The sequence below is a fragment of the Ursus americanus genome, chromosome 3 (assembly GCF_024610735.1).
Source record: "Ursus americanus isolate L20-20 chromosome 3, mUrsAme1.1.p, whole genome shotgun sequence".
Classification (NCBI taxonomy): Eukaryota; Metazoa; Chordata; class Mammalia; order Carnivora; family Ursidae; genus Ursus; species Ursus americanus.
In genome coordinates, this window is record NC_142129.1 from 45,507,658 (window position 1) to 45,521,375 (window position 13,718).

General features: G+C 41.5%; 1 long non-coding RNA gene across 4 annotated transcripts in view; it reads left to right on the forward strand.

Annotated features, from left to right (window-relative positions):
• LOC123789124 (uncharacterized) overlaps window positions 1-13,718 on the forward strand; it is a 43,575-nt gene that overhangs the window by 1,232 nt on the left and 28,625 nt on the right. For 2 of the 4 annotated variants that reach the window (XR_006778684.2, XR_015723921.1), the window contains exons 2-3: window positions 2,537-2,777; window positions 4,811-4,890. This is a non-coding gene — a long non-coding RNA (uncharacterized LOC123789124). Of the gene's footprint in view, window positions 1-2,536; window positions 2,778-3,215; window positions 4,028-4,810; window positions 4,891-13,718 lie in introns of all 4 variants that reach the window. The other 2 variants (XR_015723922.1, XR_006778682.2) reach the window with 2 other exon arrangements.

Sequence of the window (13,718 nt, forward strand, 5' to 3'; positions counted from 1 at the left end):
CAGAGCACCAGGACTGGAACAGAGGCAGGTCACCCACTGGGAGCGGAGGACAGGACAAAGTCATCCTCTTGCCATCTCATTACAGAGGAAGACACTGGATCAAGGAGGAAGCTTAAAAAGGAGATACTTTCACAGCCTCCCAGTACCTAGGAGTACCCCTGTGATCCAGTTCTGACTTTTGGGGCCATAAGGAAGACTTCTGGAAATGTTTCTTCCCTGGATAAAGGACAGAGCCTTCTGAGAGAAGAATATCTTTTGCTATACCCTTGATTCTTACATTTAGGCATAGGATGTGATGTCTGGTGTTGCAGCAGCGATATTGCAACAGTGAGGCAACAGGCATGGGAATAAAAACCAACTTGCTAAGGATGATGTTATGGGAGTGTGAGAAGTGTCTGGGTCTTGATGATATCGATAAGCTGAAAGAACGCTGGAACCATCTATCTCCAGACTACTAGCTGAGTGAGATAATATATATTTCTATGATTTAAGCACAGATTTAAATATAGTTTCCTGTTATTAGCAGTCAAAAAGTGTTCCTCCTTGATATAGTCTATTAGAGTTAGAGAAAAAAAAATGATATTGTTCAAAAGGGAAAAAACACAGTATTGTCACAATTTTTTTCCTGACCAATGTGGAAAGTTCTTCATGGAAGGAGGATTTCGTGAAATGTCTAAGTGATGGGAAAGTTTATAGAGTCAGGGAATGCATCTATAAAATTAGCCACTTTGACTGAAAAGTTGATTTATCTATCCAGTGAATAGTAGGTGACTTTTAATGTTATAGAATTTAAATATGCTTAGTTTGGGCAACACTTATTTTTCTTAATATTTTATCTTGTCATTTTTTATTTTTCAAAATTTGTTGATGGTTTGAGTAAGGACATTTTCTTCCTCTCTCTCGCTTTCTATTTTTAATTAAATTGGTTCTTTCTTAGGTGCACCTTTAAATGCAATAAATGATAATACTGAAAGGCAAAAGAGAATGAATTCATAGAGGACAAGATTTGCATACTAAAAATTAAAATAAGAACTTTCAAGGTTAAGCCTGGCATTTGTAATACTCGCAAACCTGTCATTGCTTTGGAGGCTGGGAAATTGATTATTTTCCCTTAAAGCGTTTATAGTTGGAACTGGGCAATGGAAAACACACAATGAGAAAATTTAAGAAATACAGCTAATCAAAATGAAGAAAATAAAGGTCATTTACATTCATTTCACCCAGGGCTAACCCTGGTTAATATCTATTCTTTTTGCCCCTATTTTTATATTTACTCTCTTCATCCTTTCTTTTCCCTCCCTTCCTTCATTCCTTTATTTTTTTTTAAGGATTTATTTATTTATTTGAGAGAGAGAGGGAGAGGAGTGGGGGAGGGGCAGAGGGATATGGAGAGAGAATCTCAAGCAGACTCCCTGCTGAGTGCAGAGCCTGTCTACATCATGACCCTGAAATCATGACCTGAGGTGAAATCAAGAGTTGGACACTTAGGGGTGCCTGGGTGGCACAGCGGTTAAGCGTCTGCCTTCGGCTCAGGGCGTGATCCCGGCGTTATGGGATCGAGCCCCACATCGAGCCCCACATCGGGCTCCTCCACTATGAGCCTGCTTCTTCCTCTCCCACTCCCCCTGCTTGTGTTCCCTCTCTCGCTGACTGTCTCTATCCTGTCGAATAAATAAATAAATAATCTTAAAAAAAAAAAAAAGAGTTGGACACTTAGCAGACTGAGGCACCCACACGCCCCCCCCTTCATTCTTTTCTTTTATGGATGCTTCCATTCTTTGAAAATTAGATGCTCTTCTTTCTCCAGCTCCTTTAAGTGTAAGGTTAGCTTGTGTATTTGAGACTTTTCTAATTTTTTGAGAAAGGCTTGTATTACTATGTCCCTCTTAGGACCACCTTTGCTGTATCCCAAAGGCTTTGAACAGTTGTGTTTTTGTTTTTATGTATTTCCATGAATTTTTTAAATTCTTTAATTTCCTGGTTGACCCATTCATTCTTTAGTAGGACACTCTTTAACCTCCAAGTGTTTGAGTTCCTTCCAAATTTCCTCTTGTGATTGCGTTCAAGTTTCAAAGCACTGTGGTCTGAAAATACGCAGGGAATAATCATCTTTTGGTACCAGTTGAGACCTGATTTGTGACCCAGTATGTGATCTATTCTGGAGAATGTTCCATGTGTCCTCGAGAAGAATGTGTATTCTGTTGCTTTAGGATGGAATGCTCTGTGTATATCTGTGAAGTCCATCTGGTCCAGTGTATCATTCAAAGCCCTTGTTTCTATGTTGATCTTCTGCTTAGATGACTGGTCCATTGCTTTAAGTGGGGGTCTTGAAGTCCCCTACTATTATTGCATTATTATCAATGTGTTTCTTTAATTTTGTTATTAATTGGTTTATATAATTGGCTGCTCCCAAATTAGGAGCATAAATATTTATAATGGTTAGATCTTCTTGTTGGATAGACCTGTTAAGTATGATATAGTATCCCTCTTCATTCCTTACTACAGTCTTTGGTTTAAAATCTATTTTGTCTGATAGGAGGATTGCTACCCCAGCTGTCGTGATCTGAAGGGGCACCTGCACCTCATTGTTCATAGCAGCAATGTCCACAATAGCCAAACTGTGGAAAGAGCCCAGATGTTCATTGACAGATGAATGGATAAAGAAGATGTGGTATACATAGACAATGAAATATTACTCAGCCATCAGAAAAGATGAATACTTACCATTTACATCGACATGGATGGAACTGGAGGGTATGATGCTGAGCAAAATAAAGGTAATTATCATATGGTTTCACTCATATGTGGAATATAAGAAACAGCACAGAGAATTATAGGGAAAGGGAGGGAAAACTGAATAGGAAGTCATCAGAGAGGGAGACAAACCATGAGAGACTGTTAACTATAGGAAACAAACTGGGGGCTGCTGGAGGGGAGGTGGGTGGGGGGATGGGGTAACTGGGTGATGGGCATTAAGAAGGGCATGTGGTGTGATGAGCACTGGGTGTTATACACAACTGATGAATTATTGAACACTACATCTGAAACTAATGAGGTACTATATGTTGGCTAATTGAATTTAAATTTAAAAAAGTTAAGTCTTCTGAGGATCTAAAAAAAAAAAAAGAAAAGAAAATTAGATGCTCATCTCCCATGACCTGTTCCTTTCTAGTCACCAGTGTCCTGTAGTTTGATACTCCCTTTCTCCTTTCTAGGTTTTCACATCAGTGTTGTTGGATTTAGTTTATAAACTTCAGAGAGTGGTCATTACACCTGTGCCTGAAGCTGGGATCTGCTTTTTATAGCCACTCATCCTGTCCCCTGTCAGGTTAACATGAACGCATATACAGAATCGCTAGTCACAGAGTATTACGAATCACCTGGTTTTACACTTGACCTGAGCAAGGCTGATAGGTACAGTGCCACCGCCTCTCTCTGAAATTCAAGCAACACCAGCCGACCTTCCTAACTTCCCACTCTTCCTCCTACTTGTCAATCTTGTTTCTCTGTATTCCTGGATATTATTGTATGCTCCTCATTTTCCTTAAAAAACTGTTTGTATGAAGAGTTAAGGCCTAAAGCAAAGGTAACTTACTGTAGAAAGGATTTTCCAGATTTTGGGGGCTCTACTAGATGGGACCACTTTACGCTAAGTTCATGGCTTGAGGAGTTGGGGCAACGAAAGCTATGTGAGCATTAGCCCATAGTCACCCCCCCGGGAACAAATCCACTCATTATTCCCCTAACCTCCTAACAGATCTTTTCTCTTCTAAAGCAACTTAATTGTCCATGCAGACCTGTGGAGGGTGGGAAGCATGGGGACAGCTTACTTCTAAGTTGCCCAAGCCCTGAGGTGATGGCCTTTTGGGTGGAGAACAGGAGGATCTCTCTCCTTTGGGTGAGCCCTATGCTTATAATTCCGTCCCTCTTGTTCCACGAGGCTATCAGAAACTGAAGATGTTTTGGTGCCCAACTGTTTTCATCAGGGGAGTTCATCCAAATAACAGCCTGCTGCTGACAGGAATGGGTGTGTTTTAATTATATTGTAAATTGTTTGCTTGGTTTTGTCCCCACGATTAGATCGAATTTTCTTATTTATTTGTTTATTGTCTGAGTCCCTCACTAGAGAATGAATTCCATTTTATTTAATGGCAGTTTATATAATGACCATAGCACTTCCTGTGTATGAGGTATGGTTCTGTTTTATAAATACTAACTCATTTAATCCTGAAAGCTCTGTGAAATAGGCATCGTTATTATTATAGACGAGGTAACTGAGACACTAAGAACTTTCATTACTTGCCTGAAGTCACCCGGCTAGTGAGTATCAGAGCCAGCATTTGACTTTGGGGAAATTTGAGAGTCCAGGGACCTAACTAATCACTATGCTGTGTGTCTCCGTGAGCGCTAAGACATGTCATTAAATGAATCTTCAGGATGTGACATGCTGCCGGACTATAACAGTTCTTAATATTATTGAATGAGTGGCCATCAAATGCATACATATGAATGCTTTTTGTTGGTTATAATATGACTGACTTATAAAAAGAAATGTGATGAAAATGGCAATGTAATAAAATTTCAATCTGTTATTACATGTCATAATAGCCTGATTTTAATTCTGGGATGTAAGTAGTGTAAGTGGACCAAGTTATCGGATAGATTTTTGTTGTTCTTGTTACAAAATGGAAAGAATACTATTATGTTGCAGCCCTTTGAAGGAGATGCGTGAGGCAGTGGGACATGGATGGGGCAGAATAATGTGATACCAGAGGATGGCTGCTGAGATTATATTAAATATTGTATTTAGGGAATACATGGACGATCTGGAGGACACGACATCTTGAAACAAGCAAGGCTCCCCAGCACATCGTGAGTCAGGAAACAAAGGTAATTCAACTTGATTGTTTGTTAGAAAATCATCGAAGTAAATAAAAATCATGTGTTACCATCCAAGGTAATGTTCTCTGGCTGGTCACCTGGTTCCAGGTCAGGGCTGGGGTAAATTGCTATCGGCTGTTGTTAATTTCTCTTTTCAAGGGGTTGGTTAGGTTATGCTCCATTTGCCAGGTTCTATTTTCTCTTTTGTGGTCCTTGTGTCAGCTCATTGTGTCACATGCATACAGGTAGAAGGTGGGTATCTGATGGAGGGTAACATGAAGCTGGAAGTGAATCTTTTGGTTTCCCCACCTGCATTGAGGCCAGTGTCAAACTTACATAGTTAGAAATCTGTAAAAAATAGCTGCGCTTATCAGTGTCAGGCCGTCGGGGGGAGGTCACCAAAGTTTTGGGACTTAACTCTGCTCAGTGCTAACACAGGTAAACCTCACACTGGACGTTCATAGTGAATGTTTAGGGTTATCCATTTGCTGTCATTTCATTTACGTGGTGGGAGAAATTGCTGGAGCTGCAGCTCTGAACCTTTTGTAACAAGGGCCAGTTTAAAATTCGTACGATGGGCTTTTCACTTTACTGTGGGCTTCTCCAAAAGTGGGTAGTATTCTTTTCGCCTTTTTAAATGGCAGAAGAACCCTGAGACACAGCTACTAAGTCTGACAGTTTTATCACAGAAAGCTGCGGCATTTGGCTCAAGGTCACGAGACTTCTTAAGGGGGGGTTATTTTGATTCGGTTTTAGTTACTCTTTCCCTAATACAGTGTTCTTCTCATATTGCTATTTGAATCTCACATTGCCTTTTAATTAATCATTAGATCAATAGACATTTGTTGGTTTCAAGACTATTACATCAAAAAAGATCGTCATACTTTAAAAATTCTGATGGGGTCAGTGTCTTCTAAGTTTCCCACTTGGAACAATGCTAAATCATATGTGGCTGTTTAAATATTAAAGCCCAGTGGAATCACGGAGCACTCAAAGCTCAAATTAACGCTGGGAATTGTAATTACATACATTTCTTGTGAAAAGACTTGATGGTCGGTTTGAATTACTAGCTGTGCGGCTTTGGGAAAATCACTTAATATCTTTAGGCTCTGGTTTCCTTAAATGTAAAATGGGGATAATACTATCTACTTCTCTGGGTGGTTGCCAAGATTAAAGTAGACAATACCTTTATTAAAGTCCTAGCACAGTGCCTGACCCATAATAGGCACTCAGCAAACATTAGTTTCTCCTTGACTAATTTCTTTCATTGGCTGTGTGGGAAAATTATGAGAACAAACTGTATGAATCAATCACTTCCAAGGACTTTTTGAAAATAATGATAGAGAGTCTGAAGACAGCACTGTCTCTGTTGTTGGTTGGGGTTAGATTCCCCTCCCCCCACGAATATGAAGTTAAAATTTACTGGAGAGTATTTAATACACAACTATTTGTATGAATCTAACTTTTTTCAGGAACACACTTAATGATGAAATCAAATCAAGCAGAAGTTTTCTGCATGTGATTCAAGAATGTGCTTTATCCTGTCTGCACTGAAATTGCATTACCTGTAGTTAAAGGAGGAAGTGTGCTCAGTTACGCTTGGAAGCAATGTTACCAGAAAAGGCTTAACAAATCATAAGACAAAATCCTTAGAAGGAAGGTCGCTAGCAGACTGTGGCTAGGGCACAAGCCAAGGAATAGGTTTCACATGTGCTGCTCCGTTAGTTCCTGGAATCTTGATATATAACCTGCATCAGCGAATTGTGCCCAAAGGAGGGAACGAACAAGAGCATCGTGTCCTCTGCTGTGTTAGACAGCATGGCACTACTTGTTTTAAAAAATCAGCTTCTATTTTATTTTAAGATTTTATTTATTTGAGAGAGAGAGAGAGTGAGAGAGCGAGGGAGAACGCCCACAAGCAGGGGGAGGGGCAGGCAGAGGGAGAGAGAGAAGCAGGCTCCCTGCTGAGCAAGGAGCCGGACGTGGGGCTCGATTCCAGGACCCTGGGATCATGATCTGAACTGAAGGCTGACACTTAACTGACTGAGCCACCCAAGTGCCCCTAGCTTTTATTTTATTAAAGTAATATATGCACAGGCAGGTTAAAAGCCAAATGTTATTAAAGGCTTATAGCCAATTATAGGAGTTTCTTATCTCCTTCCTTCCCATGTTCCCTTCCCCAACCACTTTCAACAACTTTGGCTTTTCATTCCTGGCGTTAACACATCTCTGTGTTTCTAAATAGTATGTATAGTGTGCTCTCTTTTGATTTATCAATATTAGACATTCTCTATTAATTTCCTACTATGGTATTTGAGGACTTGGTTCTCTTATACTGTGCCTTCTGCTTCCCTCTCCCATTTTCCCACTAGAGTCATGTTACAGCCTTTGTTCAGTTGACTGTTCCATGTTAATATTATTGTGCCTGTATAAATATTGTTCAGACTAAGCATTATAGCGTACAGATCACTGTATTTGCTTTTTCTTACTTTTGTCTCTTCCCTTTCAATTGGTCATCTTTCTAGTCCTTTCTTATGCCTTCCAATGGCTTCTTGGTACACTTTTCTACAAGTGCAATCAAATCGATATATATGCATTCCATTTTGGTTTTCCCCAAACTATCACCCCTGGACACCTCCTTCTCCTTCCAGATGGACTGATCTTTCTCTCTGGCCTGCTGCACAGCCTCCTCCTAGGAATGTCTTGAGTTGGATTCCCCATTTCCTGGATTTTGAGCCCCCTTCTTTCTTGTTGGACTCCCTGGCTTTGGTGATGGTCAGATGGTGCTGCAGCAGAGGGCATGGTGGTGGCCGTCCTCAGCATGGCTATCCCTTTTGTCACACGGTTCCAGTCTGGACTGTTTATCCTTTGTGCCTTGCACACAGCTATCCTCCTGGGACCTCCTCTTACCCTCATTCTGGAGAGTTCCTTTGTGCAAAGGCACAGAGTGAAACTTGCCTCTCCCATTGCACTATAATTAATTCAAAATGGATCATGGATTTTAAATGTAAAACTATACAACTTTTAGAATAAAATATCGAACCTCTCTGCAGTGTAGGGCAAGGTGAAGGATTCTTAGACACGGCTAAAGCACGATCCATAAAATAAAAAATTACTAAATTGGACTTCAAAATTAAAAAAAAAACAACTTTTGTTCTGAAAAAGACTGTTAAGAGGAACTGAAGACAAACTACAGACAGGGAAAATATTTGCAAGCCACGTATCTGACAAAGCCTTATACTTAACAATATATAAAGGACTCTCAAAATTCAATAGTAAAAAAATCCAATTATAAAATGGGAATGGGGCGCCTGGGTGGCTCAGTCGGTTTAGCATCCAACTCTTCGTTTTGGCTCAGGTTATGATCTCTGAGTTGTGAGATCAGGCCCTGTGTTGGGCTTTGTGCTGGCATGGAGCCTGCTTAAGGTCCTCTCTTGCCCTCTCCCACTCCTGCCCTCCAACCCCACATGTACTCTCTCTAGAATAAATTAAAAAAAAATTAAATGGGCAAGAGACATGAATGGATGTTTCACTAAACTGGAGACACAGGTGACAAACGAGCACATGAAAAGATGCGCAACATCACTAACATTAGCAAATGCAAATTAGAACCACAGTGAGATATCAATAGGCATTATTCAGAATGGCTAAAATAGAAAATAATGGCAACACCAAATGCTGGTGAGAATGTGGAGAAAGGGAATCACTTTTTTTTTTTTTTTGCATGTTTATAGCAGGTTTATGGGTAATTGCCAAACAACTGGAAACAACCCAAATGTTCATCAATAGGGAAATGTATAAACAGCCTGTGGTCTCTCCGTACTACAGACTGCTGCTTAACAAGAGAATGAAATGAACTCGTATTTTTTTTTTAAAGATTTTATTTATTTGTCAGAGAGAGAGAGAACAAGCAGTGGGAGCAGCAGGCAGAGGGAGAAGCAGACTCCCTGCTGAGCAGAGAGCCCAGTGTAAGACTTGGCCCAGGACCCTGGGATCATGAGCTGAGCCGAAGGCAGATGCTTAACCGCTGTGCCACCCAGGCGCCCCCCGGACATGAAATCTTGATACATGCTACAACTTGGACAAATCTCAGAGTAATGATGCTGAGTGAAAGGAGCCAGATCAAAAAAGTATACATACTATATGATTTCCTTTATATAAAACTCTAGGAAATGCAACCTAATATATGGGTCAGAGGTGGAGGTGGACAGGGAGGGAGATGAGAGGGGGGGTAATTGAATATAAAATGGTGTGGCTGCTCTGGGATACAGTTTGGTGGTTCCTTAAAAAACTAAACATGCAGGGGCGCCTGGGTGGCTCAGTCGTTAAGCGTCTGCCTTCGGCTCAGGGCGTGATCCTGGCGTTCTGGGATCGAGCCCCACATCAGGCTCCTCCGCTATGAGCCTGCTTCTTCCTCTCCCACTCCCCCGCTTGTGTTCCCTCTCTTGCTGGCTGTCTCTCTCTCTGTCAAATAAACAAATAACATCTTTAATAAAAAAAAAAAAAAACTAAACATGCAGACATGACCCAGCAGTTGCACTCCTGGGCATTTATCTCGGAGAAGTGAAAATATGCACTCACACACACGCCTGTACATGCATGTTCATACAGCTTCGTTCATGATAGCCCCAAACTGGAAACAATCCAGGTGTCCTTCATTTGGGTGAATGGCGAAACTGTGGGAACTGCATACCACGGAGTACGTCTCAGCAGTAAAAGTGGGACCAACTCTTGATATCCACAACCACTTCGAAGCATCTGCAGAAGGTGATGCGGAGTGAAGGGAGCCAATGCCAAAAAGTTACATACTGTTTGATTCCCTTTATATAACGTTGTCAAGATGACAAAATCATAAATCTGGAGCACAGATATTTGTAGGGGACAGGGATGGGGAGTGGGCTGGGGGGGCATGGGTACAAGGAGACAGCAGGAGGAAGTTAGATGGTATCTTGATTTTGGGGGTGGTTACTCAAATCTGTACATGGGATAAAACTGCATCCAGGGGCGCCTGGGTGGCTCAGAAAGGTAGGCGTCTGCCTTCAGCTCAGGTCATGATCCCAAGGTCCCGGGATCAAGTCCTGCATCGGGCTCCGTGCTTAGCAGGGAGTCTGCTTCTCCCTCTCTCTCTGCCCCTTCACCCTGATCCTGCTCTCTCTCTCTCTCTCGTGCATGTGAGACACACGTTCTCTCTCTCAAATAAATAAAATCTTAAAAAAAAAAAACCAACAGAAAAACTCTGACATCCAGCTATACTCACACACATGGATACGTGAGTATGAATGTGGGCTTAGACACTCGTGGAAACTGAATAGGGTCTGTAGTCTTGTCAACTGGCCATTTTCCCGGTTTCAGTATTGCACTACAGTTACATAAGATGTCACCACTGGGAAAGCAGAGTGAATGGTACTTTGGACTCTTGTTTCTTAACTTTTAATCATTTCAAAATAAAAAGATTGAAACGCTCAGCGTCCAGTGGCGTGAAAATCAGGACTGTCTGGTGATGGCCCCAGGGCTCCTTCTCTCTCCCATCCTGTGCCGGGACTCAACTTCTCACGGGCCAGGGATCCTCCAGGAAGTCCAAGTGCTGGGCAAGCTGGAATCTGAATCTAAAATTTTCATTCTTCTCCTGCAAGGCCATTCTCACATTTTCCTATAAAAAGGTGTCCTGTAGCTGAACCCCAGTGGTGTGTTCATCTAGGCCTCTACTCGAGATGCCGCTCTACTGGGTACTTGGAGAAGGGGACGCTGTTCCTACTAATCCTTCATAGCATGAGTTCCAGCGTTCTAGGTGCTGCATGTTGGTCTGTGCCCACGCCCTCTGATCTACAGACCTGAAGGTGGAAAGGGAGGGAGCCAGGTGGATGCATGGGGTAGAAGGAGGAGCCACTGCCAAGTCTCTCCAAGGCAGGAGTGTGTCTGGCGTGTCTGAGTCTGAAATGCGGCGAGTGTAGGCATTACTAGCAGGAGAGGTGATCAGAGCACTGATAGGAATCCAGATAAGCCATGTCTATAAGCCTCGTGTGCCACTGTGAAGACTGGATTTTATTATGAGTGATGTGGGAAACCAGTGGAGGATTCTAGGCAATGTGGGGACCAGCTCTCATATTTTCATGGATCCCTCTGCTTGCTGTGTTGGGATAGACTCCTGGGAACTGGGGGCAGGCAAGGGTAGAAAAAGGTGGTTATGGGCGTGTAAAGCCAATAGGCTTCCCCACTATTCTGGTGGTAGTGGGTAAGAAATGGAGTCAAGGATGACAGTGTCGGCTTACTTCTTCACGCTGCATGAGCTAGAAGTGCTGGTAAGGTTTTTAAAAACAGTTATATGGTCATAGTCTATTTTCTTGCATTACTCAATATTGAGGACTTTTCCAAGTCAGCATACTGTGAGCCATTTCCAAGTTAATACATTTAGGAACATATTTTTCTTAATGATTGAGTAGCACCCATTAGGTAGCAGTGCCGTGAGTGATTTAACAAATCCACTATTGATAGGCATTATATGATTTTTCAGTTTTTCACTGAAAAAATCATTTCCGTTTTTCTGGAATGGTGAATTCTGGAAAAAATTGAGTGATCTGATAGTCTTTGGCAATAGATAAAAATCTTTCAGTTGAATTCGCACTTCTGTTCATTTCCTACAGCTAGATAGTCTCTTTTAAACTGCCTAAATATTTATTTTCAAAATCTTTTTTTTTTGATTGTCAGAGTAGTATATCTTTATTTAAAAAGAGACATGTTACAGGATTTTGATTGAGACTTTTCTTGTTGTCACCAAGTTTCAACCAAGACCCCAAAGACTGAGAACAATAGATGATAGCCCAAAGGTTCAGAGAATGCTAAGAATAAGAAAATTTTTTGTGACCCTCAGTTTAGCACCCACCTTCGGGGGTATAGATGGGGGACATAGGGAAGTGAACAAGAAGCTTTTTTTAAAATTGAAATTCACTTAATTAACTTATAGTGTATTATTAGTGTCAGAGGTAGAGTTTAGTGATTCATCAGTCTTGTATAACACCCAGTGCTCATCACATCACATGTCGTCCTGAATGCCCATCTCTCAGTTACCCCATCCCCCCACCCCCTCCCTCCCGCAACCCTCAGTTTGTTTCCCATTGTTAAGAGTCTGCTATGGTTTGTCTCCCTCTCTGATTTCCTCTTGTTTTATTTTTTCCCTCCCTTCCCCTATGGTCCTCTGTTTTGTTTCTTCAATTCCACATATGAGTGAAATCATATGGTAATTGTAGTTCTCTGACCTATTTCGCTTACCATAATACCCTCTAGTTCCATCCATGTCATTGCAAATGGCAAGATTTCTTGATGGCTGAGTAAATTCCTGTGTGTGTGTGTGTGTGTGTGTGTGTGTGTGTGTGTGTGTGTGTATACCACATCTCCTTTATCCATTCATCTGTTGATGAACGGCTGGGCTCTTTCCATGGTTTGGCTATTGTGGACATTGTTGCTATAAACACCCGGGGTGCAGGTGCCCCTTCAGATCACTATATTTGTATCTTTGGGGGTAAATACCTAGTATTGCAATTGCTGGGTCGTAGGGTAGCTCTATTTTTAACTTTTTGAGGACCCGCCATACTGTTTTCCAGAGTGGCTGTACCAGCTTGTATTCCTACCAACAGTGTAAGAGGGTTCCCCATTCTCCACATCCTCGCCAACATTTGTCATTTCCTGACTTGTTAATTTTAGCCATTGTGACTGGTGTACGGTGGTATCTCATTGTGGTTTTGATTTGTATTTCCCTGACGAGCAAGAAGCTTAATAGGATTTCTTTTTAGAGAGAGAATTTTTGAGTACTAGGGAGGGAATGTTCTTTGATGAAGGAAAGCCTAAGCTTGGGGGAGTTTCACAGACTCCCTCTGAGAGCTTCATGTGCGTCTCCTAGAGTTTGGGAACTTAAAATGACCTGATTGATGCTAAAGGTAAAAGGAGAGGGCTATGGTGAGGGGAATGTCTGCTCTCTACCAACTACGTGGAAGAGGTACGTTCATTACTGTGGGCCAAGTGGGACCCCAGGAAGGCTTAGACATGCAAGGGACCCAAGCCAGGCTCGGTGATCCAAGCAGAGACAGATGCTGGGAGGGCAGGGGGTCCTTTGGAAGCCAGTGCTGTGCAGAGAGTGTAATGAATTCTCTACGAGGCAGCAGTGCTGTGTGAGGGAACCACTGGGAGATTTCCACCGGAACAGCCAGATAGAAGGAACCTAGGACCCCAATGAGTATGGAGCTACCATATTAGACCTGTAGCTTCCACCTATAATTTTAAATGACAGAGAAATAAACTTGTATTTTGTTTAATCCATTATAATTTTGGTTCTCTGATACTTGCAGCTGAAACTAAAACTACCTTACCAATCCTATTCAAATGCTTTCAGAGAAAAAAAAAATAATGCTACGTCACTTTACTTATGAGACAAAAAATTGGATAAGGACGGTTCGAGCAAAGACAATTATAGACCAGTTTCAATTTTGCATGTTAAGCTTGATGTAAAATTCTGAAAAATAAAGGAGTGAGCTAATGCACACTTCTTTAAAGCAGCATATCAATCCACAGCTTTAATAAGCAGCATATGCATATGACTGTATTAAAGTTTTCCTAAAATTATATAGGTAGCTTCTGTAGAAAACAGTATGGAGGGTCCTCGAAAAATTAAAAATAGAATTACCATGTGATCCAGTAATTCCATTACTATTTACCTAAAGAATACAAAAACACTAATTCAAAAAGATATACGCACCCCGATGTCTATTGTGACATTATTTACAACCGCCAAATTATGGAAGCAGCCCAAGTGCCCACTCGTAGATGAATGGATAAAGAAGATGTGG